The sequence below is a fragment of the Symphalangus syndactylus genome, chromosome 1 (genome assembly GCF_028878055.3).
Source record: "Symphalangus syndactylus isolate Jambi chromosome 1, NHGRI_mSymSyn1-v2.1_pri, whole genome shotgun sequence".
Classification (NCBI taxonomy): Eukaryota; Metazoa; Chordata; class Mammalia; order Primates; family Hylobatidae; genus Symphalangus; species Symphalangus syndactylus.
In genome coordinates, this window is record NC_072423.2 from 48,398,353 (window position 1) to 48,413,786 (window position 15,434).

General features: G+C 35.7%; 1 long non-coding RNA gene across 1 annotated transcript; it reads right to left on the minus strand.

Moving 5' to 3' along the window:
* Positions 1-1,799: 1,799 nt before the first annotated feature.
* LOC134732013 (uncharacterized) lies at positions 1,800-9,994 on the minus strand. Its single transcript, XR_010114836.1, has 3 exons — positions 9,949-9,994; positions 2,205-2,315; positions 1,800-2,015 (listed from the first exon to the last, which is right to left on the minus strand). It is a non-coding gene; the product is annotated as an uncharacterized lncRNA (long non-coding RNA).
* Positions 9,995-15,434: the final 5,440 nt, after the last annotated feature.

Genomic DNA, 15,434 nt, shown 5'->3' on the forward strand with positions numbered 1-15,434 from the left:
AACAGAGTTGTTCACAAAAATTTATCTCTAAATAGGTCTAAAATAACTCTTCCAATTGATCAAAATGAAAATAAGAAAGCAATATATCAGAGTGTAATTGGGAATTTTTTGTTTTTCGTTCTTGGTAATCATTCTTCTTACAGCTTACAATAAATATTTTCCAAAACTACATGGTGCGTTGCCTTCTCCTGGAAACTCATTTAGACTTTCTCCTCCAGCTACTGCCTTGAGGACACTCTCAACTCTTGATTCTGCCTATGAATGTAATGGCAGGGCCCTCTGTAGTGTGGGGAAGAAGGCCACTTTTACTAGTTCTTTTCCTCACAAATACCTTGAATTTCTCATTTATAAAATGAGTTTTTAAAGTTGTTTTGATTTGTAGTCATGCTCAAAAGAGTATATAGGATAATACATTTGAATATACTTTTTAAAAATAAAAAATTGATACATTCAAAATATACTGCTCACTCTTATTATTCTGCCTTCTTATTTGTGTGTGAAGACATTTTGGCTAAAAGTTCTAACACCAGAGTAAACTGTAAAATCAGTTAAATCAAATAAAAACTTGGTGAAGAACAGCTGGCCAAGGTGCCTTTGCTGAACTGAAAAGTTATGAGGAAAATATAATGAGTCTATATGGAGAACACAGCCCCTCACCCCAGCCTTTCTGAGCTTCCATATTTGAATGACCACAGTCTGATATCGATGGAAACCAACTCCCTTTGAACTTGCAAGGACTGAGGAGAAAAGAAACTCAAAACCTCAGTCATGGACTGCCAAGATTTTGAAATATTATTAGTCCTTGGATCATAAATCTGAAAGCAAAAAAATGAATCAATCACTTCAATCTTTATGTGCAAATCACTCTGCTAAAACCAACAAAAAATATCTTGATTTTTATACACCAAGACAAATGATTGAGAGCTAATATGATTGGAAGTAGGCATAATAAAAACAATACCCTATGTTTACGTAGCACTTTATAATTTACAAAGTAATTTCACACACATTTTTATTTTATCCTTACAACAATTTGTGGAACAGGTATTATTCCGATGATAAATGAGAGAAATTAATCATTTTCTCAAAGTCATATTAGCTTAGCTGGCTGGCAGAAGATAAGGACCATGGATAATTCACTAGTGCATCCCCAACACCTAGTTGACACTGTGATACTGTATGCTATGTGGCGAAGGAATGTTTCGAAGAGTATGTGGTACTGCAATGCAAATGAGCAAAAGAATTCTGCAGGGTTTTGATTGAGAAATGCTTTATGGAAGCTATGAAGCTTACTTAAGGGTGGAGAGAATTTAAAATTCTCAAAAGAGTGCATACAGATATTCTAGATGGAAAAAAACTGAGAAAATAGGGAGGGAAAGAAGGAAACTGTGTGGGATATTCCATAGGATTTATGTGTTGGCTCCACAGCTTGACCACTAGTGATCAAATCCATGCATGGTCCTTGACTGTTATAATTTTCAGAAGAATCACAACTTGACCAGAAAGCAATTGGTTCAATCATCTGAATTACAGGGAACCAGGATGAACTGCTGATATCGACAGCAGGGACATCATGTTGGATGTCCGTGGTATAGCTGTCATGCCCCATGGGTAGAAGTAAAATTAATAAGCACAATATGGAAACTAGTTAGTCCGTGGGAAGAAGAAATAATGAAACTGGGGACGCTGAACGTGCCCAACTAGTGCAGGGCTGCAGGGCTTGGCACCTGCCTGCCCCTGCTGTACATATATAGCCATCAGCTTCCACAGCTAATAAGCAAGCAGAGTGAATGACAGGCTTTACCTAATGAAAATGGCAGCTATCAGTCTGTGACTCAAAAGGTCTGGCTCCAATTCCTCTTACAGTTGACGATTTGATCCTTGTCGAATTAGTGGGTCGTAACAAGGAGGCTGCATGTAAAAGCTGCCAAGTGTTTCTTTTTAATTCTCTCTCATTTTTATGTTCATGCTTTTCCACAGAAAATTTGAAGAATGTGTGATCTTTATTTTCTCTCCTGGGAAAAGAGTGATATTATTAACTGAATATCTATCACTAAGAATAGCACCAACTTACAATTAGAAAATCTCCAAACTATTTAAGTGAGTCAACATTTAATTCAACAATGTAGTGATTTTGGCCAATCCTCACATTCACCTTTACATTTTGTTCATCATGAAAATCTAAACTCCTCGTGTATACCCACCATTTAAGGTTTCACTGTACTTCATGGGGCTAGTTTTGACCCGAAGGTACTCAAACAAATTTGATCTCAGAAGGTTGTTTTTCATGATAGAATCCCTTCTACCACATGGCTCTTAAAAAGCAAGAATGAAAGGAGTCACTTAAGTGATCTTATTTACATGGGACAGCACAAAGAGTTTAGCTTACAAATTTCCCATATGCTCTGATATGCACCAGCTATACTTACCAGACTTCCAACCCCCACCCCTGCCACAGTGCCAGAACCTTCCCACTTTTCTTACCTGTAGTTCTCACAATTGGAAACATTGTATATTTTTTAAAGTTTTATATAGATATATATCTGTACAGGTTTCTCAAGATGTTTAATAGAGGTAGATGGAACAGGAATTTTCATCTTAGGAGATGGAACAAGGCAAATGAGTTCAAAAAGATATTTGGAAATCCTATCCACATGCTATATCCCTCTGCATAACTCTGAGTCTAGTCTTCTCTCCATCACTAATATTCTCTCCATAATTCTCTTCTATAGTCATGTGACTGTGGTCATAGAAGGCTATTAAAGAAAGGATCGTCAAGGAACACAGGTGAAAACAACTGAGCTTAGAGCAATTACACAAGTTTCCCCAAGCCCACAGGTAGCAAACAAGGAAGTAAGAACTATAGCTCAGGATATTTGGATCTCAGCACAGCGAGTGGCCTTTCAATGTACTATAACAACTTAGTACTCGTCAGAAGCAGTTAAAAAAAAATAGAGTATTCTTATATCATATTCCACCTATGCTTTTGAGAGCAACTCAGCAGTGCTTTCTAATCAGACAACAAACAGCAGAATGGTCAGCTTATTCACTCTGGATTCCTGAACAACAGCTTCCGCTTGAAACAAGCAGCAGAAACATGGAGAGCTTACAAAGAAATCAAATCAAATCAAATCAAAGCATCATTTGACTCCTTAAGAAAATGTTTCCTGAGACAGCAGCCAGCATGGCCATCATGTAGGGATGTGTGGTGTGTAGGCAGCCATCCATTCAGGCCACTGGCTACCAACAGCTGACTCTAAGAGTAGCATTTGAATCTACCCTGCGGGGGGCCAGAGCCCACAGACAGCTGGGCCATCTGTTCCGATAATACCACATTACTCTCTACACTCAGTAATGAAGGCTCCTGAGTAATCTTTCATCAGAATGACTTCACGGCATTAAAAATGTATTTCAATACATAGCTTGTTTAAATATTTAACCCTCTTCGGCTTTGAGAGATTGATTCGGAGCTGCAGTGTTTATATGGGCAGGAAACATTGATTTTCATATGCATGCATGCATTAATTCAGGAAGACTTGGGCACACACCAAAGGTTTTGATAAATTGATCTTTAAATCTCAGACTTTAAGGGAGAATATTGGTTTGCCGCCCAGCTCCCATCCCTCTGCCAGTATTTAAATATTTTCAATTCTCATTTGCCGGTGGTGAGGAGGAAAAGTCGGTAGATGAACAGATTTTTGAGAATTATTTTGGGCAAAATTTGTTTACAGGACACACACATGCAAGCACACACATGGAGATATTATTCATTATTCTGGTCTGCAGTGGGAGTTATTTGTGCACAGGGCTGTCCAACTTTTATTAGATCTGTCTACAGCTCACCTTTTTCTGATATCTTGTCAATAAGCTCTGAAGACTGCTGTATATTCAGCACATGCAGAGAGGCCAGGGACAGAAAACCCTATTATAAATTTCGGTACATGGTGACATCATTTAAACCCATTCCAGTACCTTCTTTATCCCCCATCCCCTCACTTTATTGAGGTTTCCATGCTGGGAGCTCTGGTTAATGCCAACCATCAACTTTGCAAACGTAAACACTTCAGTGGGTTTGGAGGACCAGCTCTGCTGTACACAGGACATACAACTTGTAAGACGTTCTTAGCACTCAGCTCCCAGGTGTTGAATAAGTAATCATTAATATTGTATATGCAACCCCCATTCACCTGTACAGATCATTACTCAATATTACCACCTTCATCTTCTCTTCAGATATTAACAACAGTTCCATGAGATGTCTAGCTGATACATTATTATCACCACTGAGTGTGTGAGGAAACATGTCTCAGAGAGTTTAAGCAAATTTTCCAAGAGCAAACAGCTGGTGTGTGGGTAAGCTAAAGCTATGACTCTTGGCTTTTTAAGTATTCCATCATGTCACTGGAGACAGTTCATTCCTCTAAGATACCTATCCATGACTTAATTATCACAGTTAAATCAATATCTATTAACAAAATATTAAATATCAAACAATATATTGGCACTGGAAATACAATGATAAATAGGATAAGTCTTGCTCCCAAAGAAACTAGAGAAAGTAAAGGGCTTAGAGCAGAGAATAGGAAAGTGTAAGTTGAATGATAGAGACATTATGGATACAATGGAATGAAATGTTCTGCAAAGAGGATCAAAACAATAAATTAAGTGTTAACACAGCCCAAGTGTAAACTTTGTCCACCTGTTCAGCAAGAGAATCAAGTCCTTATGATCTAACGCATCCATGGAACATAATGAATTAACTTCTCTCCCTTGCATCTAAAATGGTGCTATTTATGTACCACTCTTGGGAGAATTGAGAAAATGGTTACTTATCATTTTTCATGTTTTGTGGTTGATTCTAAGGGATAATAAGTGAACTCTCACATGGAATGCTATTCAGAAGAAAGCAGCACTGAGTCTTTATGTGAACAGTGGATGCACATAGTTTCAAAGGCCAAATAGTACCTAGTTACCTGCTCCAATATTCCTTCTCTACAACCCTCTTGCTGTGTCTGCTGGTTATTACCTCAGTGTTTCTGAATATTACGCAGATAGTGCTACATCTGGTATTGACTTTAGACATTGTTCGCATATACCATCTGTATCTCATCGTCCACGTGTATCCAAAATAATAAGCCACTGTGTTAGTTAAAATAGTAGTCTTTATTAATATTATAACTATGTAAATATTATTTATTACAGGGTCAAATATTGCTATATATTGCTACTGCATTTCCTTTCTTTATAGCAGCTTTCCTTTCCATCAGCTTTCTATTTGTGTTTCCTTTTCTCTCTTCCTCTCTGCAGCAAACACAAAACCTATGCTCTTACTAAATGCTCTCAACTACTCTGTTATCTCTTTTATCCCCTGGGGACTTCACTACCAGACCTCTCCATCCTCTTATTATCATCTGAAATTAGAGTCCTCTTTCTAAGAATGTATTTTCATTATAACCCAAGGAATTCTCTCTAATACTGTCTTAGTATGATTACTTTCTTTTTTGCCTATCATGTCATAATCACTCTTGGTTAACTAACTGCATAGTTCTGGAGTACATCCTCATGTTGCTTCTCACAAAAGAGTTACTAGTAGGAAACTTTTCTGTGCTTTGCTTGTCCTTATTTTGTCCTCATACTCAACTGACAGTTTGGCTAACTACTGAGTTTTAGGTTGAAAATAAATGTTTACCGATACTTTTTTTTTTTTGAGACGGAGTCTCACTCTGTTGCCCAGGCTGGAGTGCAATGGCGTGATCTCGGCTCACTGCAAGCTCCGCCTCCCAGATTCATGCCATTCTCCTGCCTCAGCCTCCTGAGTAGCTGGGACTACAGGCACCCGCCACCACGCCAGGCTAATTTTTTGTATTTTTAGTAGAGACGAGGTTTCACCGTGTTAGCCAGGATGGTCTCAATCTCCTGACCTCGTGATCTGCCTGCCTCAGCCTCCCAAAGTGATGGGATTACAGGCGTGAGCCACTGTGCCCAGCCTACTGAGACTTTTGAAGGCATTAATTTCTAGCATTCATTCTTGTTGTTTTGAAAATAGAAGCCATACAAATTATTACTCTGTTTTTGGCTTGTAATTCTATCAACTTTCCTTATTCTGCAATATCATAATAATTTGCCTTCAGGTGAGAAAATTATTTTTTTCTTATGCTTAACACTAGAACATTCTTCTTTCAATGTAGAGTTCCATGCCCTTTAACATATATATGAAATATATATGTAGTAAATATATAACATGTATTACATCATTAATATCTATTATATCATTAATAATATATATTATATATAACATATTATATTTATATATTATATAATTATATAATTTATATAACACCTATTAATAAAATCTGCTATTTTTCCTTTACATAAAAATAATATATAATTACTATTTATGTATTACTATTATTTCCTTTATATAGCTATTTCTTATGTTTATTTTGTACTCTATACTGGCTCTTTATAGACACTTAATTGGTTATGTAAGTCTTTTTTTATAGTTCAAATTTTGTTTTACACTTCTTGGAAAATCTGACTTTTTCAGAAACTTTTTCTTGGTCTTGTCCTTTAAATGTTCTTGTTTCCTTTTCTTGTTCTTTAAATTTTATGTTTTAATAGCATACTTCTTGTCTTTACTCCGAATTTTGTTTTTGAGTATATATTAATATAATCATGAGCGAGGTATTTAATTTTCATGTTTCCTACATTATCTGTCTCCATCAAGGAAATATTATTTCTTCATTTGAGGTCCTCTTATGTATCTTACAAACCTTAGGTTTCCATTCACATTTAACTGTGAGGCATACTAAAAGTAGTAATTGAAAATCAGAGTCTTTGAATAGCAATGATAGCATAATTTTATTTAAAAAAAAATCTCCTCTGCCCCAAACATATGGAACAAGTAATAAAATATTAAAAATATAGCTGAATTAAAAACAACATAAATATCTCTGTGAACCAAAAGTTGAAAAAAAACACAATAAATTAAAATTGGGGCCAAAATTCCGAGTTATGATCATGTACGCAGGAATTGTCAGGCTTCACGGGGGAAGGGAAAGGAAAAGTTTCCCTGTGAGATGGGACACCTGAGCCCAAAGGTGGCACATTGGGTGGAGCTGCTTTACTCATGAAAATGGAGGCTGAAAGTTGTGTTAAAAATTTATAAGTTTGTAGCTTCAAGAGAGTCACTGCTCTTGAGCCGATTGTGCCACTGCACTCCAGCCTGGACAACAGAGAGAGACTCCGTCTCAAAAAAAAAAAAAAGTCACTGCTCTAGTGAGTATCATGATCCTTCATGGCCAGGAAGTGAATACATCTGCTAGCTGTGTCTGTGTAGGTAGATAATAGTTGTGACTTCTCCATGAGACTAGGTATCTACAAGGCCGTATCAAGGCTTAATACTTAGCTGGAGTTCAAGATCAGATTAGATGCCACAACAGAAACTCTCTATTGGGGAAGATTACTGAAATAGGAGGCAAACAGAAAGAAAAAAAGGTTTGGGGGAGAGAGAGAAAGAACCAAAGTAAACCTGTAGCAAAAATACAGAAATGTAAGGTAAATCTAACGCTAAAACAGTCAACAAAATACAAAATCAAAAGAATAAACTACATGTGAAATTATTTTTATCGAACAGTATGGCAAAGCCTTACAAACAAATATGATTATGATACTCAAAGAGAAAATGAGAAATTGTATCCATTAAAACACATATACAAAATACTATGAAACAAATTAAAGCAGAAATGAAAAAAAGAATTGGTAGATTTAAAAAAAAACTACTTATAAATCTTGGAAATAAAAAAAGAAACTAAAATGAAATAAAATATAGTTCGGGTGAACTGTAGACTGAATAAAGTCAAAAAGGGAGTTAATAAATAGAAACATATTACTGAGAAATTCACTCAGAAAAAGCAATCAAAAGATAAGGGAAACAGAACTGGGGGCTTTGGTTTACCTTCATTTGGAATTTCAGAATATGAGAGTGGAGGAAATGAAAGAAGGGCTATATTAGTAGTGGCAAGGGCTAAAATTTTTTCAGAATGAAAAAATCATAATAACTCTCAAATTAAAATTCTGTTCTGAGTCCTGACAAGAATTTTATTTTGTAATTAAATTTTAATACATTAACACTGAGTAGAAAATCTTAAGAGCTCCTAGAGAAAAACACATGATAGCCAGAGGAATGACAGTTTACCTGCAAACAGATACTTCAGCAGCAACAAGAATTGCCAGAAAAAAAAAAATGAACATTTTTTCAAAGTATTCAGCGAAAATCACTCCTCATTATAATAAACATACAATAAATCTACAACATCACAAACATTGAAATACAAATTTTCAGACAAATAAATTAAAGAGATTTTACCACACAGAGATCACTTCTAAAATAAATTTTAAATGATATACTTCAGCACTCAGAAAATTAATCCAAAGAGAAAAAAGTGGATAGGACAACCATAACAAAATCAGTTTTAATAAGACATATTGATTTAATTTGTTGATTGTTAAGTGATAATCATGGCTGAATTATTTGGATTAATACAAACTCATTGGAAGATAGTTGCATGTTGACTATATGTCTCCTGGCAGGCTTCATTTTAAGGTGAATATGTGGAGACAAGCTTTGCCTTAGGAGATTCCTAAATCCAAATTCCAGTTTTTGAAGGTCTCTTTTCTTGACTTACAAAGACATCGGAATGAAAGACCTGAAAGGACTCCAAAAAAAAAAAAAACTCACTACAGCTTCAGATAATTCATAAGCAGTCATGTAACTTAAGCAAATATCTATCTGCTTGGCTTACAATGATGTTTGAAACTGAATCTTGAAGTGACTTATAATGAACAATCCAGAAAGTATTCTAAGCAGTCATAATTTAGGTCAAGTTTTTCTTCAAAAGCCTTTTCTTCACTCTCTCGAGCTGGGCTTGCCCAACATTCTCTTATGCAACTTAGCATTCTTCTTGGAGACATAAGCATAACGTTTCTTCCTCACTTTCCTTTCTTATACCTGTTCACAGACACCTGTTTTATTGGAAGGTGTGATTAAATTCATGGAACAATTCAGGTACCATTTCCTAAAGAGATCTACAAGAAGATGACATAAGATTATATATGAGTAAAACCGAGGGGGTGTTCTGTGCCCCTCCCTATGAGTTTGGGAAGCACTGCATACTATATATCCTACTCTTGAAGGTACTAATTTGTATAAGCATGTCAAAGGCCCTTCAAAACCCTGCATTTAAAAAGCATGGTTAAGCTGTTTCTAAAATTATTGAACATTGGACTCCACTTTTAAATACACAATATACTGTTATACATCCCCAAGAACATTTGTATTTTAAAAAAGATAGTGCTTTGGTACACCAGGAAAACGGTGTGATGTAGTAAAAAAATACATATATATCTCAGATTGGAAATAATAAAACTAAAATTTTAATCTAAAGTCTGCTATAAAAGAACGGCAATAATTACTTCTTCTCTAAAAAATAGGATAATAGTTCTTTATTTGTATAGTTCTAAGGCTATGTTTTTATAAATAAAATATTATTTCCATAATCTATTATAAACTAGAGTGAGCAATGCTTCAGTGAAGAAAAGAAAAAGCCCTTTATCTGTTTGCACGAGTAACTCATGCAGTCAAACGCCCTTCTGGGTTCCAGATAGGTTGGACTTGTACAGAGAGGTGGCCAGGCTAGGCATGAGAGAACTGAGGTTTCAAAAGGAAGACACAGAAGAACAATCTTGTTTTTCAAGAACATTTTAAAAAAGAAAGGAAGGAAGAAAGGGACAGAGTGAGGGGCATCTGCTAAAGAAGAGCATTCAAAATGGTTGCTCTTACAAAGTGCCTCAGTGAATATGAAACTGAATTACTCCATTCTCACGCTGCTGATAAAGCATACTCAAGACTCGGTAATTTATAAAGAAGATGAGGTTTAATAGACTTACAGTTCCATGTGCCTGGGGGGGCCTCCCAATAATGGCGGAAGGCGAAAGTCATGGCGGCAGCAACACATAATGAGGGCCAAGTGAAAGGGGAAACCCCTTGTAAAAACATCAGATCTCGTGAGACTTATTCGCTACCTGAAAACAGTATGGGGAAAACCACCCCACAGGGGACACAGCCAAACCATATCAGAAATGAAAAACATTAAAGCAGAGACCCAAACACAAAAGGGAAGGTTCACCTGCATCTTGAGAACCGCTTAGGAAAAGATAATACTCCTCTTTGTACCACTGAGAGCTAGGAACAAAAATGATAGTGCTTAGACCTAGGACGTGGCATTTAAATGAGTGCAGTCTACGTTCTATATATGGATTGGCTGTTGAAGCAAGGAAGCTTAATCATTACAAACAGAGAAAGGCCATGACAGGGCACATGCTAAATGGTTGAGGAGGGTAGATCAATTGTAGTCATTCAACAGAGCAAGATAAATACAGCCTCCTAGAAGGATATGCTCCAGTCACAATTTAAACATACAAAGCACATTTTCCAGGTTGAAGTAAAGGAGTTTCCCACCAGTTGGTGGAGCACAGGAATGGTGTAAGATTCAAATTACCAAGAACAGCAGTCAAGGACTACTCACTGGATCAGAGATTCAGTCTCTGTTGATGTTAAGTTTTGGTTAATGAAAAAGCTCCACTAGGCAGCATTTGGGCCACCTTTCCAAGTTGGAGTTGCAGAAATGATATTATATACTGAAGTGGAGATAGCAGGTTTCTGAAATATCTGATGGAAAAGACATAGCATGGATCTATTTAATAGTCCAAGGATTAAGCTTATTTAAAGCAGTCAAATGCCATTTGAAGATCCTGGTATCTATCTTCCTTCATGATCTGCTCTTTATGAATTTTGTTTTATGCTTTACAGTTTGAAGATCATTCTCCTTGATAGATAAAATGAGAGAAAAATAAGAGATGAATGAATCACCTTACCTTTGCTGTTATTTTTAACAGTACCTTATCTACCATGAGCCATGTTCTTCTTCCAGTTCCGTACAGAGTGAAAATCACCATTTTCCTGATTCCAGTGTTTCTTCTTGCTCTTCACCACCTTCTGCTTTTTATCTTTCTCAATGAAGTTCTTAAAGACACAAGGGACCTTTTCACTTTGTTTACATGTTCCCTTTTTCTATCTTTGGTTTATGTCCTCTAGAATATGAATTCCTTGAATAATTCCCATTATGATCACTTTATTCCAGCAGGAGAGAGTTGACAATGCAGAGGTGAAGTAAGCATATGTGCAATAAGCAAGTGTTTTCTTCAATCCAGGAAACGAGTACACATATCAAGCATCAAGAACATCTAAGCACAAATTACCCCATTAAATAGCTGCTGTAGATAATATTAATCCATATGGAACTGTGGAACATAAAAGTATTTTTTTTTATCACTGCTGCCTCTAGGAAGGTTTCTCAAAATAGTACTGATAACCAATGGGAAGCACAGACTCTGAATTCCGATGGAGCCAGGCACAGTCTACATGGTAAACTATGGCGCCCATATTACATGCCTGTTGGTGTCTTCACAGACAGATCGGGGGCCTAAGTTAATTATAAAAGGGCCCAGATTTCTTCCTCAAATTTGTCAATTCCAAGATGACATGGTCATGTTTCTCAAGACTCTGATCATCACTGCAAGTCTAGTGAATAAGATTTTTTTTATTATAGCAAATTGTAGAAATTTATTGTTTTCTAATTCTTATAAAGGGTCAATATGAGACTAAAAAACATCAAAGTAGAGACCAAAACTTTTTTTAAAAAGGGAGTCAGCAAAATGCCATACACTCTCCATTTTGCAGATCTAGACCTTCAATAGATTCATTTTTCATTTATTTATTCATTAAAATATTCAACAATTGGTGTGTGTGTGCATGTGTGTTTGTATGTTTGTCTCAAATTCCTTCAAGTACTAGAATGAGAACATCCTGGTCCTCATGTAACTTATGGTCTAAGAAAGAGAACATAAATTCGACAAATACTTATGAAATTAATACAATTGTTGTAAGAGAACTGAGGGAAAGATAATGTTTTCAGCATATTTAATAGGAAGACTTAAGCTTATCTGAGGGATATGTTAGCTGATCCAGCTGATGGATAAGTAGAGTTCGCTGAGAGAAGAGAAAGGGAGCATTATAGTGGAAAAAGAATAGATACGAGAAAGTGCAGAATGAGGAGAAAGCATAGAATGTTCTAGGATTGATAGAAGGCTCATGAACTTGTATGCTAAGTTTGAGTTGCAGAATAAGGCAGAAGATCAATTTAAAAAATTAGGAAGGTGTCGCATCATGCAAGGCTATTCAGCCTGTGTGAAGAAACTTAGAATTTCATAGCAATCAGAAGTTAAAGATCTTAAGCAAGGGAGTGTCTTGAATAGATTTATGTTAAAAATATTGCATGAGTTACTGTGCAAAGAGAGATATAAAAGACACTAAATGAAAAGCAATTGTAAGGGGCCAAAGAAGAAATGATAATAAGATGTAGATAGCATGGTAGCAATACAGACTGTTTATATTTAGATTGTAGGGTTACAGTGGTGAAAGAAAGGATAGCTTTTATTGACATGTATGTAAGAAAGAGAACTGAGAAGACCTTAGATCTGTTTAATTTTTTTCCATTGCATAGACTAAAGAGCTACTGCTGGAAGAAAACAAATGAAAATGAATGTAATTGGGCAATAAATAGTTAACATGGGTTGAATAAAAGAGAAAAGAGGTTAAAGAGAAGTAAAAGACTTTTGAGTCTAATTACCATGTGTTATACACACACACACACACACACACACACACACTGTCTTAGAAATTTATGTCTTCCTCTCACCTCCTGTCCCTTTTTCCCTTCTCTCTCTATCTCTCATGCATACACACAGGACAAGCAAAAAACACTTAATCAAGTGTTTTTATGTTTTCTTATGCTTTTGCATGGTTTTGAGAAATTTTAGTAAAAATTAAAGTTGACTAATTTTTTTCAGTGAATAGCTGTGATGAGACCGGACCATTTAGGCAGCTCAGTTTTATTTAGGTTACATATAGGACAAAATGACTGACTTGATTTGAATTTTATACTGGAGAAAAAAAGGGTCCAGTATAATACTCAGGTCTCTTCCATAAATAATTGCAAAGACTGTATTTGAAAGGTCCTCTGCCTTCCACCTCTACACTTTAACTTCTTTGTGTACCATTTTTGTGATCTATATTAGAAAAACTATAGCCATATATAGTTCATAGTGATTTTCTGTACAGTATCATCTCATAGTGATGTCACTTTTGTTTTTCTTTTGTACTCAATCACCAAAGTGGTTTACACTGTACCTCAGATAAGTTTGAGGATATCTGTTCAGGCATATAATAGTTCTTTTGATTACAGTGCCATTTCCTCATGTCCTTTATTTTAAATGCATTTTTTTAAGGTATAATCTTAATTGTCATCTTCTAATCATCCACCTGGCCTCATTAAATTTCGGTAACACTTCCAATATTGCATTTACCTTCTTATGTCGAATTTCAAACTGATTATTTGGATAATAAGTACTCAGTTTATTGGTTTAGAGGATCACTCTCTCTGTTTCTTTTTTGTTCATTTATTTTGATTTTTTTCTTTCTTTCAATGAAATCTACCAAGTATCTGCTATGTGATAGACATTGTCTAATCTCTAGGAATATAAAAATGAACACTTGTTTTTATAAATCGGCATTCTAGATAGAAGGAAAGAGATAAGAACAAATAAATGTGAAAAGGACAAGTGAAGATAATGTGCTATTCAGATAAAAGGGTGATATCATAGTGACTAGGAAGCTACGTTAGATTGCCTATAAGGTGACACTTCAGATGCAATGAAATAACAGGCCATAGAAAACTCTGTAAAGATCATGGAGAAGAGCATTCCAGGCAGAGAAGACAGACATGAGAAAGGCCTAAGGTGAAAATGAGCTCGGGTTGTGCATGCAAAAGAAAAAAGATGATTGTGACTGAGTCTTAATGGATTAGGAAAAGTACTTAGAGATAATGGTCAGCACACATAGAGCCTTGTGGGCCATGGTCAGAGGTTTGAATATTTCTACACATGATATTGGGAAACCAATCTTATGAGTGATTTGAGCAAATTAGTGGCATGATCTGGTTTATTCTTTTAAGAATCCTATCTGCTGGCCTTTTGGAGAGCGACTTGGACACATAGATAATCAGGAAACAAGTAGATGTTTATGGTTAGAGTCCAGGAAATAGATTATTTATCCTTGAATTGAGTAATAGTGGAGATTTAGAGTAGTGAACCAAATTGAGAAATGTTTTAGAGGAAAAATTGATGGTGCTTGTTAAAGGAGGGAGCATGGTGAGTTGGGTAAAAGAAAGGAAACAAGGATAACACCTACATTCTAGATGTGTACAACAAACTGGATGGTGGTATTTTTTACAGAGATGGAGAGGAGTGATTGGGGGAATAATTTTTCAATGAAAGATTAGGAATTACCTTTTTTTCTGTTTTATCCAGTTAGAGTTTTAGACACTCATGTAGAACTTTCAAATATCAATATACATTCTAGTCTGAAATGTCTAGAAACAGGCCAGGATAGAAATGATATTTTGCAGACTCTTTCACAAATGCAAGCAAAGCAAGGAGAATAGGTAAGGTGACCCAGGTCACCCAGAGAAAATAAATAGCAATCATGGCGCACAACAACCTTTACAGATATAGAGATTGGAGAAGTGAGGAGATAGAGGTTAATGAAATAAAAGAAAACCCTAAAGGGGAAGAGAACATGTTTCCATTGTGGAACTTAAAAGGGAAAGTAAACAAGAATCATTGAGAGATAATCTTTTAATAGTTGATGGATTAAACAGCTATATATAAGAACTGCTAATAGATCAAATAATATAATAATAGAAATATATGCATCAGTACATGCCCCACAGGACCTGAAAGATGTTACATAAGTAAATTGTCTCATGTTTTTACAGGCCAGTTTTTCAGCATTTCCTCCTCTATACTATATACCACTTTCTTTGACACAAGTTGTCTTCTGTTGGTACTTTAATTATTGTTTCTGTGTTTATCAAAATCAGCAACAAGATAGTCCTCAGGTTAATAATTCCATTCAGAGTAGTAACTTCACTACCTCCAAAATAACTGTTTTCCCTTTATTTCTCCTTCATAGAACTCGTCCACCAATGCCAAAATCCCATTTGCTTTGTTGACCACTGGAGAAGGACATGAAAGCACCACCCCATCCCAAATTCTGTTTCTTCCTCAGAACATGGAATTTTCCTGTAATCTCTCCCAATTTATTCCATTTCTTTGATTTGTGTTCTTAAGAGAATCAACAGAAATGAAGAGCATCTGGAAGGATTTACAAGTCAGTATGATTTGGGTTATCTCCTTACGCTTTAAGGAGTCCAGTAGAATTTAGGATTACAAAGTCAGAAAGAATCAGAATTAAG